Here is an 11986-nt window from a genome sequence, read left to right as displayed (position 1 = left end):
TAGTGGGATAGATGACTCTACGGGTTGGAGCAGGAGAAGTTGTCTCGACAGTTGCAATTGGAAGTTTGAGTTGTTTTTTGAATAAAAGTTTATACTGTTAGACAATGTTTACTATGTTCCTAATTTTAAAATGAACTTGATTTCAGTTTCATATTTGTTGGAACAATCTTTAATGTCTCTTTTATTCAAGATAAACCGTTTATTTCGAAAAATAGTATTGATATTTGTTTTGCAACGAACAAAAGAAAATTATATGTACTAAGGCCATTAATATAAAAAATTCTCCACAATATTGAAATGTTCAACACTGAAACCACTAAAACTACGAAACGAAAATTTTCTCCTAAAGAAAATGTTCATCTTTGGCATCTAAGACTAGGTCACATTAATCACAATAGGATTGAGGGGTTGGTTAAGAATGGACTTCTAAACGAGTCAGAAGAAAATGCTTTACCTATGTGTGAATCTTGTCTAGAAGGAAAAATGAAAAAAATGACATTTTACTAGAAAATGTTATAGAGCCAAATAACCCTTGGAGCTTATACACTCATACCTTTGTGGTCTGATGAGTGTAAAAGCCAGAGGAAGGTTTGAATATTTTGTCACTTTTATGGACAATTATTCAAGATATGGGCATGTTTACCTAATGCAACATAAGTCTAACACTTGAAAAGTTCAAGGAGTATATGGTTGAAGTTGAAAATTTGTTAGGTAAAAAGATTAGAAGAACACTTCGATCAGATCGAGGTGCAGAACACATGGATATTGAATTTTAGAACTATTTGATAGAACATGGAATCATATCTCAACTTCAACATCTGGTACACCTTAACAAAACGATATATCAGAAAGGAGAAATAAAACCCTGTTAGACATGATTCGCTCTATGATGAGCTATGTTTCTCTACCTATCTCTTTCTGGGTTATGCAATGGAGACTATAGCTTCCCTCTTAAACAAGGTTCCATCAAATAGTGTTACCAGAATACCTTTTGAATTATGGAGAGTTCATAAAAGTAGTTTACGATATCTCAGGATTTGGGGATGTTCAGCATACGTGCTTATGGCAAATCTAAAGAAATTGGAACCATGTTCAAGATTATGCCTATTTGTATGTTATTCTAAGGAAACAAGAGGTGGTTTGTTCTTCGATCCAAAATAAAACAAAGTATCTGTATCAATAAATGCTACTTTCTTAGAAGAAAACCACATTAGAGAACATAAGTCAAAAAGCTAAATCATATTAAATGAAATTTCCAGAGAAACTACTGAAACTTCAACAATAGTTGTTGATCTTGCTTCTGATGGAATGTATAATCATGCAATAGAAGCAAACAGAATCAATAAGCACACTAATTACATTTAATTTGGATTCTAAAAGCATGTAAAAACATATTTTACAGAAGAGGGTTTCAAACAACATACCTTTAAAGAATTCCTCCAATTCCAAGCTACTCTTCACAAAATCTCAGCTCCAAATATGCAATGAACCATTAAGAGATCTTCTCTACTATTCTCAGCTTTGAATTTAAGTGGTGGAACTCAAGATTAAAGTGAATTTGATAGGAATTGAAGTGGGTTTAAAGTGAGGGAAATTATTTTCTGTAGAAAACCATTTCCTGCAGCTAAGAAACTCTACAAATCTGAGAAATTCAGATAGTTTTATCTTAGATCATCATGCAGGCACTCATGGAGACTGCTATTGACACTTCAATTGTAGCAAATTAATGGCCTAGGTGTTTGGATGGAGAAGATCCACCTCCTACTTCCTCAAAGATTGGATTTCTCTACTAAGAGGTTTTAATTTCAATTTTTTTAATTTTATTCTTAATTAATTCAAAATTAATTGAATTCAAAATTCAAAAATCAATTTCTCAAATTGAATTAAAATTGAAAATTTATTTTATTTTAATTAATTAATTAAACAATAATTTAATATCAAATATTAAATTAATCAAATACCTAATTTTAAACATGAATCCTATTCATGTTATTAACATTTAAATCAATATTTAAATATTATAATCTCTCCAATTTTGTTTAATTTTGTTAATTATATCGGATATAATTATATGAACCCTAATTTGAATTTGAACAATTCAAATTCAAATCCTAATTTGCAATTTGAACACTTCAAATTGAAATAATTTCAAATTCACTCAATTTGCTAATCCAAGGTGTTCATATTTTACGAGTTAGTAGAGGGACCTTATAGACCTACAGATCATGAGCTCCAACGTTGAGATTAATTGGCTAAAAATCTTTAGACCGAATTAATCAATACTCATTAACTATCGAGTCACAACACTATAGCTCGATAGTTGCACTCTTCTTATTGTAGATATATTTGTGTCCACTTGATTTAACCATAATTAGTAAATTGATCCTTCACAGGTTGTTCGTAATAATGAGCAATTGGTTTGTGATTCAATCACTAAACTGGATCCTTATCAAGCCAATGAGAGGGTGGGGCCCCTTGTTCAAGACCTAGATTCAGTACTTAAGAGAACAACCTTTCTCCTATACCTAAATCGGGTAAGCGCGAATTTCATCTTACACCCTATGTCCCTAACTATCTACCCGGTCTTATACCTGAAATGGGAGGCTTATTGAGCCGGCGCTGTTGAGCCAACCTTCACCTATGAAAATCTAATAATAGTCCCAAATAAACAAGAGTTCATAGTTAACTTAGGATTAAGATCGAGTTACCTAGGTCATCTATGTGAAATAGTCAATCTTTAAACAGTAAATAATGTTATAAAGTAAGAGTGATTTATTTCTTGGTTCGATCTTATGCAAACTCATGGCATAGGACGCCCCCACTCCTCATGTCAATACATGAACGAATCAGGATCACTTCGTTTGTAGTACCTTACAACAAATTGTAACAACTACAAAGTGGACTACATTTGATAGTGTTAACAAAATAATGCTCCTAACCTTATTCGTATACTATAGACCGTTTTGGTTATTTACTCGAACTTGATCTATCTTTATGTCTCCACATAAAGTTCATGTACTCATATAATAGCAATGGATTTTAGTTTATTGGACTTAGTCTTTACAAGTGCAATTTATAAATTCAATAATAACTTTATTGAAGAAATGTTGAATAACATCTTTATTGATAATAGAGTATATTTAATTTTACAAACTGCGAGTTTTAGGACATACAACCCAACAACTTCATCTAGTCAAACACATCCTTCTCAAGTGTTGAGAGAGCCTCGACATAGTGGGAGGATTGTAATCCAACCTACTCGCTATTTGGTTTGACAGAAACTTAAATCGTCATATTAGATTATAAGGTTAAGGATAAATCTTCTTACAAGAAGGCAATGGTTGATATTGACAAAGATGAATGGATCAAAGCTATGGACCAAAAGATGGAGTCTATGCACTCCAATTCTATCTGGGAACTTGTAGATCAACCTAATGGAGTCAAACCCATAGGTTATAAATGGATCTACAAGAGGAAATTGGGTGTAGATGGAAATGTGCAAATCTTTAATGCTAAATTAGTAGCAAAGGGTTATACCTAGATTAAGGGAGTGGACTATGAAGAAACTTTCTCATCTGTTGCTATGTTTAAGTCTATTTGGATTCTCTTATCTATTGCCAAATATTATGATTATGAGATATGGCAAATGGATATCAAATCTGCCTTTTTGAATGGTACGAAACCATCTATATGACGCAACCAGAGAGATTCATTGAACAAGGTCAAGAGAAAAAGGTTTGCAAGCTTAATCGATCCATTTTTGGATTGAAACAAGCATCACGATCTTGGAATATAAGGTTTGATATTGCAGTCAAATCTTATGGCTTTGATCAAAATGTTGATGAGCCTTGTGTTTACAAAAAGATCATTCAGTAGCTTTTATTGTATTGTATGTGGATGATATCCTACTCACTGGGAATGATATAGGTTACCAGACTACCTTTAAAGAATGACTAGCTACACAATTCTAAATGAAAGATTTGGGTGAAATACAATTTGTTCTAGAGATCCAATATATAAGGGATCGTAAGAACAAACCACTAGTCTTGTCTCAAGCATCCTATATTGACAAAGTTCTTGTCAGATATTCAATGCAAAATTCTAATAAGGGTTTGTTATCTTTCAGGCATGGAATTGTCCTAACTAAGGAACAGTGTCCTAAGACACCTCAAGAGGTTGAAGAGATGAGATGAATTCCCTATGCATCTGTAGTGGGTAGCCTTATGTATGCCATGTTGTGTACTAGACCCAACATCTGCCATGCAGTGGGAGTAGTCAGTAGATATCAATCCAATCTAGGATTTGATCACTGGACAATAGTTAAAGCTATTCTCAAGTATCTTAGGAGAACAAGAAACTATATGCTCGTGTATGGGGCTAAGGATTTGATCCTTACAGGATACACTGACTCTGATTTTCAGACTGATAAGGATTCAAGAAAATCCACATTAGAATAAGTGTTACTCTAAATGAAGAAGCTATAGTATGGCACAACATTAAGCAAGGTTGTATTGGGAATTCCACCATAGAGGTTGCGTATGTAGCCGCCTGCGAAGCTGCTAAAGAAACCGTTTGGCTCAGAAAATTTCTTACAGATTTGGAAGTTGTTCCAAATATGTTCTTGCCCATCATACTTTATTGTGATAACAATGGTGTTGTGGAAAACTCCAAGGAGCCTCATAGCCACAAATGTGGAAAGTATATAGAGCGCAAGTATCATCTTATTAGAGAGATTGTGCAACGGGGAGATGTGATCGTCACAAAGATTGCCTTGGAGCACAATATTGCTGATTCATTTACAAAAACTCTCAGGGCTAAAGTTTTTTAGGGTTACCTGGAGGGTCTGAGTCTATAAGATATGAGTCACCTAAGCTATGGCAAGTTAGAGATTTTATTGGGTATATTGTATGCCCTAGTTTATTGTATTGTATATTGATACTTTACTTTACATTGTATATTGATACTTTACTTTTTCACTCGTCTTTTATTGTATATTGATACATTCCACTAGCTTTGGACAAGTGGGAGATTATTGAGGTCGATGTCCTAAATCTAGTGTATCTCGTGGTTTGTAGTTTTGTTAACACAATTTATTTATACAATAAAATCAGAGGTATTTTATTTGACATTTAGATAGCATTAATTCAATCCAATAAACTAAGATCCAAGGTTATATGATGTCACTTGAACAGTATGTGATTAACATACAGGTGGTTCATGTTCAAGTAATAACCTAAAAAGTCTACAGTAAATGGATGAAGGTTGGGTGTCTTATCTTGGTAACACTGCTGATACGATCCACTTTGTAGTTGTTACATGAGATGTAAGTGTTACAAATAATATGAACCAAATTGTTCATGGAAAGACATGTGAGTGGGGGTATCCTACATGAAGGAGTTTATACATTGATAGAACCACGAAATAATTAGTTTCTCTTTATAATACCATTACTTGAAGAAACTACTATTTCTCTAGGATGATCATAGGAGACTTGACCTTAATCTTGATTGAGTTGTGAACTCTTATTTATGACGGCAGTCCTTTGATCTTTATGGGTGAAAATGGTCATGATAGCTGACTCAATAAATCTACCATTTAAGGGATTTTTCTGATTAGGGAGTTGGGAACACATCTACACAAGATGGAATTCATTCATTCCCATTTCTTGGGAAAGTAGATAAATTGTACCCTTAATAGCTAGTTTCGAGTCTTGAACAATGAGCCATCAACCTCTCACTGGCCCGAGAAGTGTTAGTTTATATTTGGACTATAAACTGTTTGTTCATTAGAGGAATCAGTAGTACTTAAGGAGTTAAATATAACTGTAGGGATAAAACAGTATTTTGACCTAGCTGTAGTTATGAGCATTTGTGAAGATTCATCCCTCTGTTGATTGGTTATATCTATGGACATAGAACTATATCTACAGTGCGAAGAGTGCAGCTATCGGTCTTTAGTGAAGTGATCGGTAGTTAACGAATATTGATTAATTGGATTAAAGGAGTTTAATCAATTAATCTCATATCATTGAAGCTTCTAATCTGTAAGTTCATAAGGTTCCCTTGCTAGCTCACAAAAGGATGGTAATGAGGAATGATTTGAATTGCTCGAATCAAATGAGAGAATTTTATATTAATGAGATTAATATACAATGGTTAATTATAGATATGATCTATAATCCAAATTATGTGAGAGAGATATATTTGAATAAGATTCAAATATTAGATACATATGAATTGGATTCATAAAGAGATGTATATATATAAATATGTAATATTTATATGTTAATTAACTCCATATTAAATATGATTTAATATAGTTATTTAACTAATTAATTGATTAAGAAACAACAAAGATTAGAGGTTAGCATAAATATATGATATTTATGATGATTAATTAAATATATATTAAATAATATTTAATATATGGTTATTTAATTAATCTGTCAATTAATTAAATAAGGGTTATTTAATTAATTAACACTAAGGGCATAAAAGGAAATTCTTGGAGAAAGGGTTAACCCTTCTCCATATAAATACATCTTTATAACCATTTTAGGTAAGATTTTTGATATTACACAAAACCTAGCCTCCACCTTCTCTCTAACTTCTCTCTAGACTTCTCTACCTTTTTCCTCCTCAAAGTTCTTGGAGACTACTCTTCCAAGCTCTTTGAATCCTAGAGAATAACAAGACAATCTTGTTGGTGGTGTCCATTTTGATTGGAGAAATTCGAGATTATTGACAACGGAGGAAGAATAAAGTTAGAAGAATCAATAAAGGTAAGTTGTAATTTCTTCTATTCTTCCTTTTTCTAGCATGATTATGGTTTCTTTGAATGTTTATCCTAAAATGACATGTTTTATTTTACTGTTTTTGTTTCTTTAAAAATCGGATTTCTAAATGCAAGGCATTCACATGCTTTTGCGGGAATCCAATTCCTTCACTAACTCACTCAGAAGTCCATTCTTTACCAGTCTCCCGATCCTATTGTGATTTATGTTACCTAATCTCAAATGTTAAAGATATGTGTTATCGTTACTTGGAGAAACTCTTTGCCTTTTTGTTTGAGTATTTGTAGTTTTAAACATCTCATGATTTTAAAATGCTTTTGATTCAGTTGGTCTTAACACATGTAAGTTGTTTTCTAGTTTAGCTGAACAAATAGTAGCATCATTTTTCATAATGAACTCTTCATTGAATGAAAAAGAAATAAAACATGATTGTTCAATTAAACAAGATATAGATACAAGGTTTCTCTTAATTTTGGGAATTATATACAAATTATCCAAAATTAAGTATCTATTCCTAAAAAACAACATAGCAGCTCCCACTGCATGAGTTGAAATGGCATATCCCATTCCAACCTTGAGTGTCATTTTACCCTCCTCAAGCTGCTGGAAGGAACTAATTCCCCGTAAAGAAGAACAAATGTGATTAATGCCTCCTGAATCAAATATTCAGGTATTATGGTCATTTTCCACTAAATAAGTTTCTAGAACCAGTAAATCATATTTATCTTCCTTCTTTTTCTTCTTCTTGGCTAGGTACTTAGGGAAATTTCATTTCCAGTGACCATCCACATTACAGTGAAAGTACTTGCCCTTGTCGGCCATTTTGGCCTTGGCCTTGTCTTTCCTAGTAGTGGGAACCTTCCCCTTCCCTCTTTTCTTTTTTCTAGACCTTCTTAGAACAAGAAGATGAGGGAACAGACTTAGTTCCAGAGGATAAACCCTTGTGGAACTTCTTGGAATGGGCAATATTTTACCCTCCTTGTATCGGTCTCTTACATTTCATAAGAGACTGATAAGTCTGTAATTTATCCAGGAGCATAGTCATGGTATACTCTATTTTATTCATAACTGCATTGCTGTGAAATTGGAGAAAACTCTTTAGAAGAGATTCCAAAATAAATACACCTGACTCTACTCATCGATGATCGCGTCGTTCATCTTGGCAACATTGAAGTGGACCATCACATCGAGAACACGTTCTCTAACTGACTGGCCTTTCTCCATGCACACGTTATAAATGTACTTGAGGGCCTTGTGCCGGTTCTGAAATGACGGTTGTCCAAACATCTCCTAGAGGGACTCCATGATCTGACATGCAATGGTCATGGCCCCATGTTTCTTGGTAAGAATGTCAGATAGACTTGCCAAGATATAGACTCGGGCCTTGTCATTGGCCTTCGTCCAGCGGTAATAAGCATCCCTTACCACTTGGAATGAATTAGGAGCAGGGATTGGAGGATATTCCTCCATTAAGACGAACCGCAAATCATCTATAACTAGAATCGTATTTAAATTAGATTTCCACGTTGCATAATTTTCTTCGGTTGGTTATTCGTTCTTAAGTAAAGAAATTATTGTGAAAGACGTTGAAACAAATAACAAACAATTGACCGTATTAGTTATATTTAACTTAACCCATTACACAAAATAAAAAGTATTCTAATCAATTAAAAAAAATAGACTATCACAGAACCCTAATTAAACTATTGATTTAGTTTTTGCAACGATACTTCAGCGGTAGAGCAACAACCACCGAAGAATGATCAGCTACCCTTCCCCTAAATTGAGACAATCTCAACTGATTATTAATACCAGAATAACTCTTATTCATATAGTTCTTAGCCATCATTTTTCGGTCAAGGATTTATTAACTAGCTCTAATTCATCCTGTAAGTGTGACCCTCCCACTACTAGAGTTTGGGTTGTTCCAAATCCTATGATTAGATCCTCTGAAGGGATGATCGCTCCAGGATGACACACAAGCGGACCATAGGAATCTCACGATGCAACCTAGTGGAGGAGACTATAGGATACATTGACACACGTCCTTCTCCCACTTACTTTGAATACATTCCCTATTCACCTTGGTATTGACCCATGCAAACACTTTCCGAAGGGAGGCCGCGCCTAGGATGACATGAAGCCGAGCATGGATCTCACGATGTGAACTCTTAGGGACATGAGAGCTAAAAATTTATATATGTCATATACTAATTTTCTATCACTAAAGCATTCTACTATTTTAGGGTTTTATTATATTTAGTTAAATTTCAGTTAATGAATCTATCTAAGTCTATACTTATTATAACTCTTATAATAAGGTCTTTACTTTAATATTCTAGGTGAATTAAACCATTTAATTAACCTAATGAAATTGCATGCTAACAAGATTAAGGTTAATTCAACTCAAGTTCCTAGGAAGTTCCTAGATAGGAGGTACTCCGTCAACCGTCATCTTAAGAACCCCCAACCTAGACAGAACTTCACCGATAGAGTTCCTTTATAACCTAAAGTCTTGTTTGTCCTATTAGTCATGTTTAAAATCTATTAGAACAAATAGGACAATTAGAATTAATGTGATCTATGGTCTAGATTAGGTTTAAACAATTTAAAATTAACTCTAATTCCTTAAGATTCTAAGTTTGCATGCAACTTTTTATTATAGGTTGACGGTTACTAAATATTAATTTTATAACTATTACAAAATTAATTATTAGCCTTATAAACATGCTTTCTATGGTTTACTTAAGTAACAACCAAATTCTCATTAACAAGAAAACCATATTACATGCATTTCATGACTTTAATATAACAATTATATTAAACTATGGATGTGTCATGCTCATTGCAAATTGATTTTCAACTTTATTAATATAATACTTATATTAAACTACTCATGAAAATCTACCAAGTATATACAAGATATTAATAAATATAACTCTTTATATTTACCTAAGTAATGTCATGCATCATACTTTTCCAATTTTATATATTTAACATATCATAATACATTAAATAACTCATGAAATCATTTCCACATCATGCCTTAAATTCATACATTATAACATTTATAACATATAAAAATGCACGACCATGCTTAACCTATGGTGGGATTTATCTAAATGACATCCATAAAACATTTAAATAGCAAATGAATTGATAATTCTGGCCCATAGGATAACATAAAGTAATAAATTACAATAATTATGCTAATTTTATCCTAATATAAGCTTTTGCCACTTCAGAACTGGACCAAACCAACTCGAGCTGATCCGAACTGCTTCGAACTGGACCCCAAAACCACGAATCGAGCACCCAGTACTAAACCGAACCAAACCACTTTGAAGTGAACAAACCAGACCAAACCACCTTGGACCGCCACTAAACCGCGTGCAATGCAACCCTAGCGTTGCATTGTCGAAGCATTACAACGCTACAGGTTGCGTTTCTAGACATAAACTATGACCGTATTTTTCGTTTCGGCCTCATCAAACACAACTCTAATTCTAGATGCAGGTTTACAAAATACAACGAATAAAAATTACTGTAAACATTAATTCGCAAAAATTTAAAATTCACAATGAAATTTAATCCCACCAAAAACCCAGTACAAATTTCAAAACTTGAAATTAATATAATGAGATGACTTTGATACCAATTGTAGGGATGAAAGCTCTAATCGCAGCGAAAATCACAGAACCAAACTCATTATTAATCTGGAATTTCTGAAATACCCATACACTGGGCAATTCAAAAATCATACTGAAACCTAATTAAACCAAAATTAGCCTACTATAAATTTAGAACCTAGGTTAAGCATGCTTAAAAAGAATAATTTTACAGAGAAAAGGGATAGGAATTTCTTTATCTTTGTAGAATCCAACAAAGAATAATACTCCAATTTGATTTCACACACAACCACAAGTGCTACCTCCCTATTCTCTGAGAAATCTCTGAGACCTTTGGTTTGTGGAAACCAATTGAATTGGGAAAGGAGAAGGTAAAAAATAATGAGAACAAATTTAGAACTCTTTTGTGAAAAAACTTCTACTTTGTGAACAAAAAGAGAGAGAGAGCAACGTGGGATCAACCACGTTTCAAATAACTCCCTACGTGAGAATTCTCTAATTAATTGATTAAATTCATTAAATTATTAATTACATCTCATTAATTATTTACCCAACATGAAGGATGCCAAAAAAAGGAGAGATCGAGAGAGGAACCCACGGCCGACGGTGTTTCTGACGGTGTGATCTGCAGTTGAGTGACGAAAGACCGATGACTTAACACAGGGGAAGGGGAAATGGCGCGTCGGCGAGAGGAGATGACACAGACAGACGTGCGACGGAGAAAGAGAGAACACTGACGTGGAAAGGATCGAACGGCTAGCGCTGGGCATGGCTAACCGACGACCCGAGGGCGGGCGTGCGAGGTGGCAACGACGATTGATGAAAGTCCCACACGGAAGGCTGGCTTGCAGGTCGGTCAATGAAGAAAAGTCTTCAACTGTTGCTAATTCGTGCGTGAAGAGGCAGACGGGTTGGGCGACTTCACGAAAAATAAGAAGAAATTTCTCCATTTTTGTGCACATAAATTGAGGCTTAACTTTTATATGTGTGTATATATATTTGAAAACCCTAATTCCTCTTACTATATATATATATACATATATACTTACATCTTTTCCTTTTCCTTCACAAAAAAAATACCCAACACACACACATTTTCTATTATGAATAAAGATGTTATTCGACATACACACACAGATTTTCTATTATGAATAAAAATGTTATTCGACATTTATTCAATAAAGTTGTCATTGAATTTATCTTGTAAAGACTAAATCCAATAAAATAAGATCCATGGTAATTATATGAATACTTGAACTTTATGGAAGACATAAAGATGGATCAAGTTTGAGTAAATAGCCAAAAAGGTCTATAGTATACGAATAAGGTTGGGTGCCTTATTCTGGTAACACTATCGGATGCAACCCACTCTGTAGTTGTTACAATTTGTTGTAAGATGCTGCAAACGAAGTGATCCTGATTCATTCATATATTGACATGAGAAGTGGGGGCATCCTATGCAATGAGTTTATGTAAGATCGGACTAAGAAATAAATCACTCTTACTTTATAATGTTGTTTATTTTTTAAAACTAATTATTTCACTTAGATGACCTAGGTAACTT

This window comes from Benincasa hispida, chromosome 4 (assembly GCF_027475165.1).
Source record: "Benincasa hispida cultivar pf3 chromosome 4, pf3_genome.v1.1, whole genome shotgun sequence".
In the NCBI taxonomy this organism is placed as follows: domain Eukaryota; kingdom Viridiplantae; phylum Streptophyta; class Magnoliopsida; order Cucurbitales; family Cucurbitaceae; genus Benincasa; species Benincasa hispida.
Note: the sequence above shows the minus strand (reverse complement) of the source record.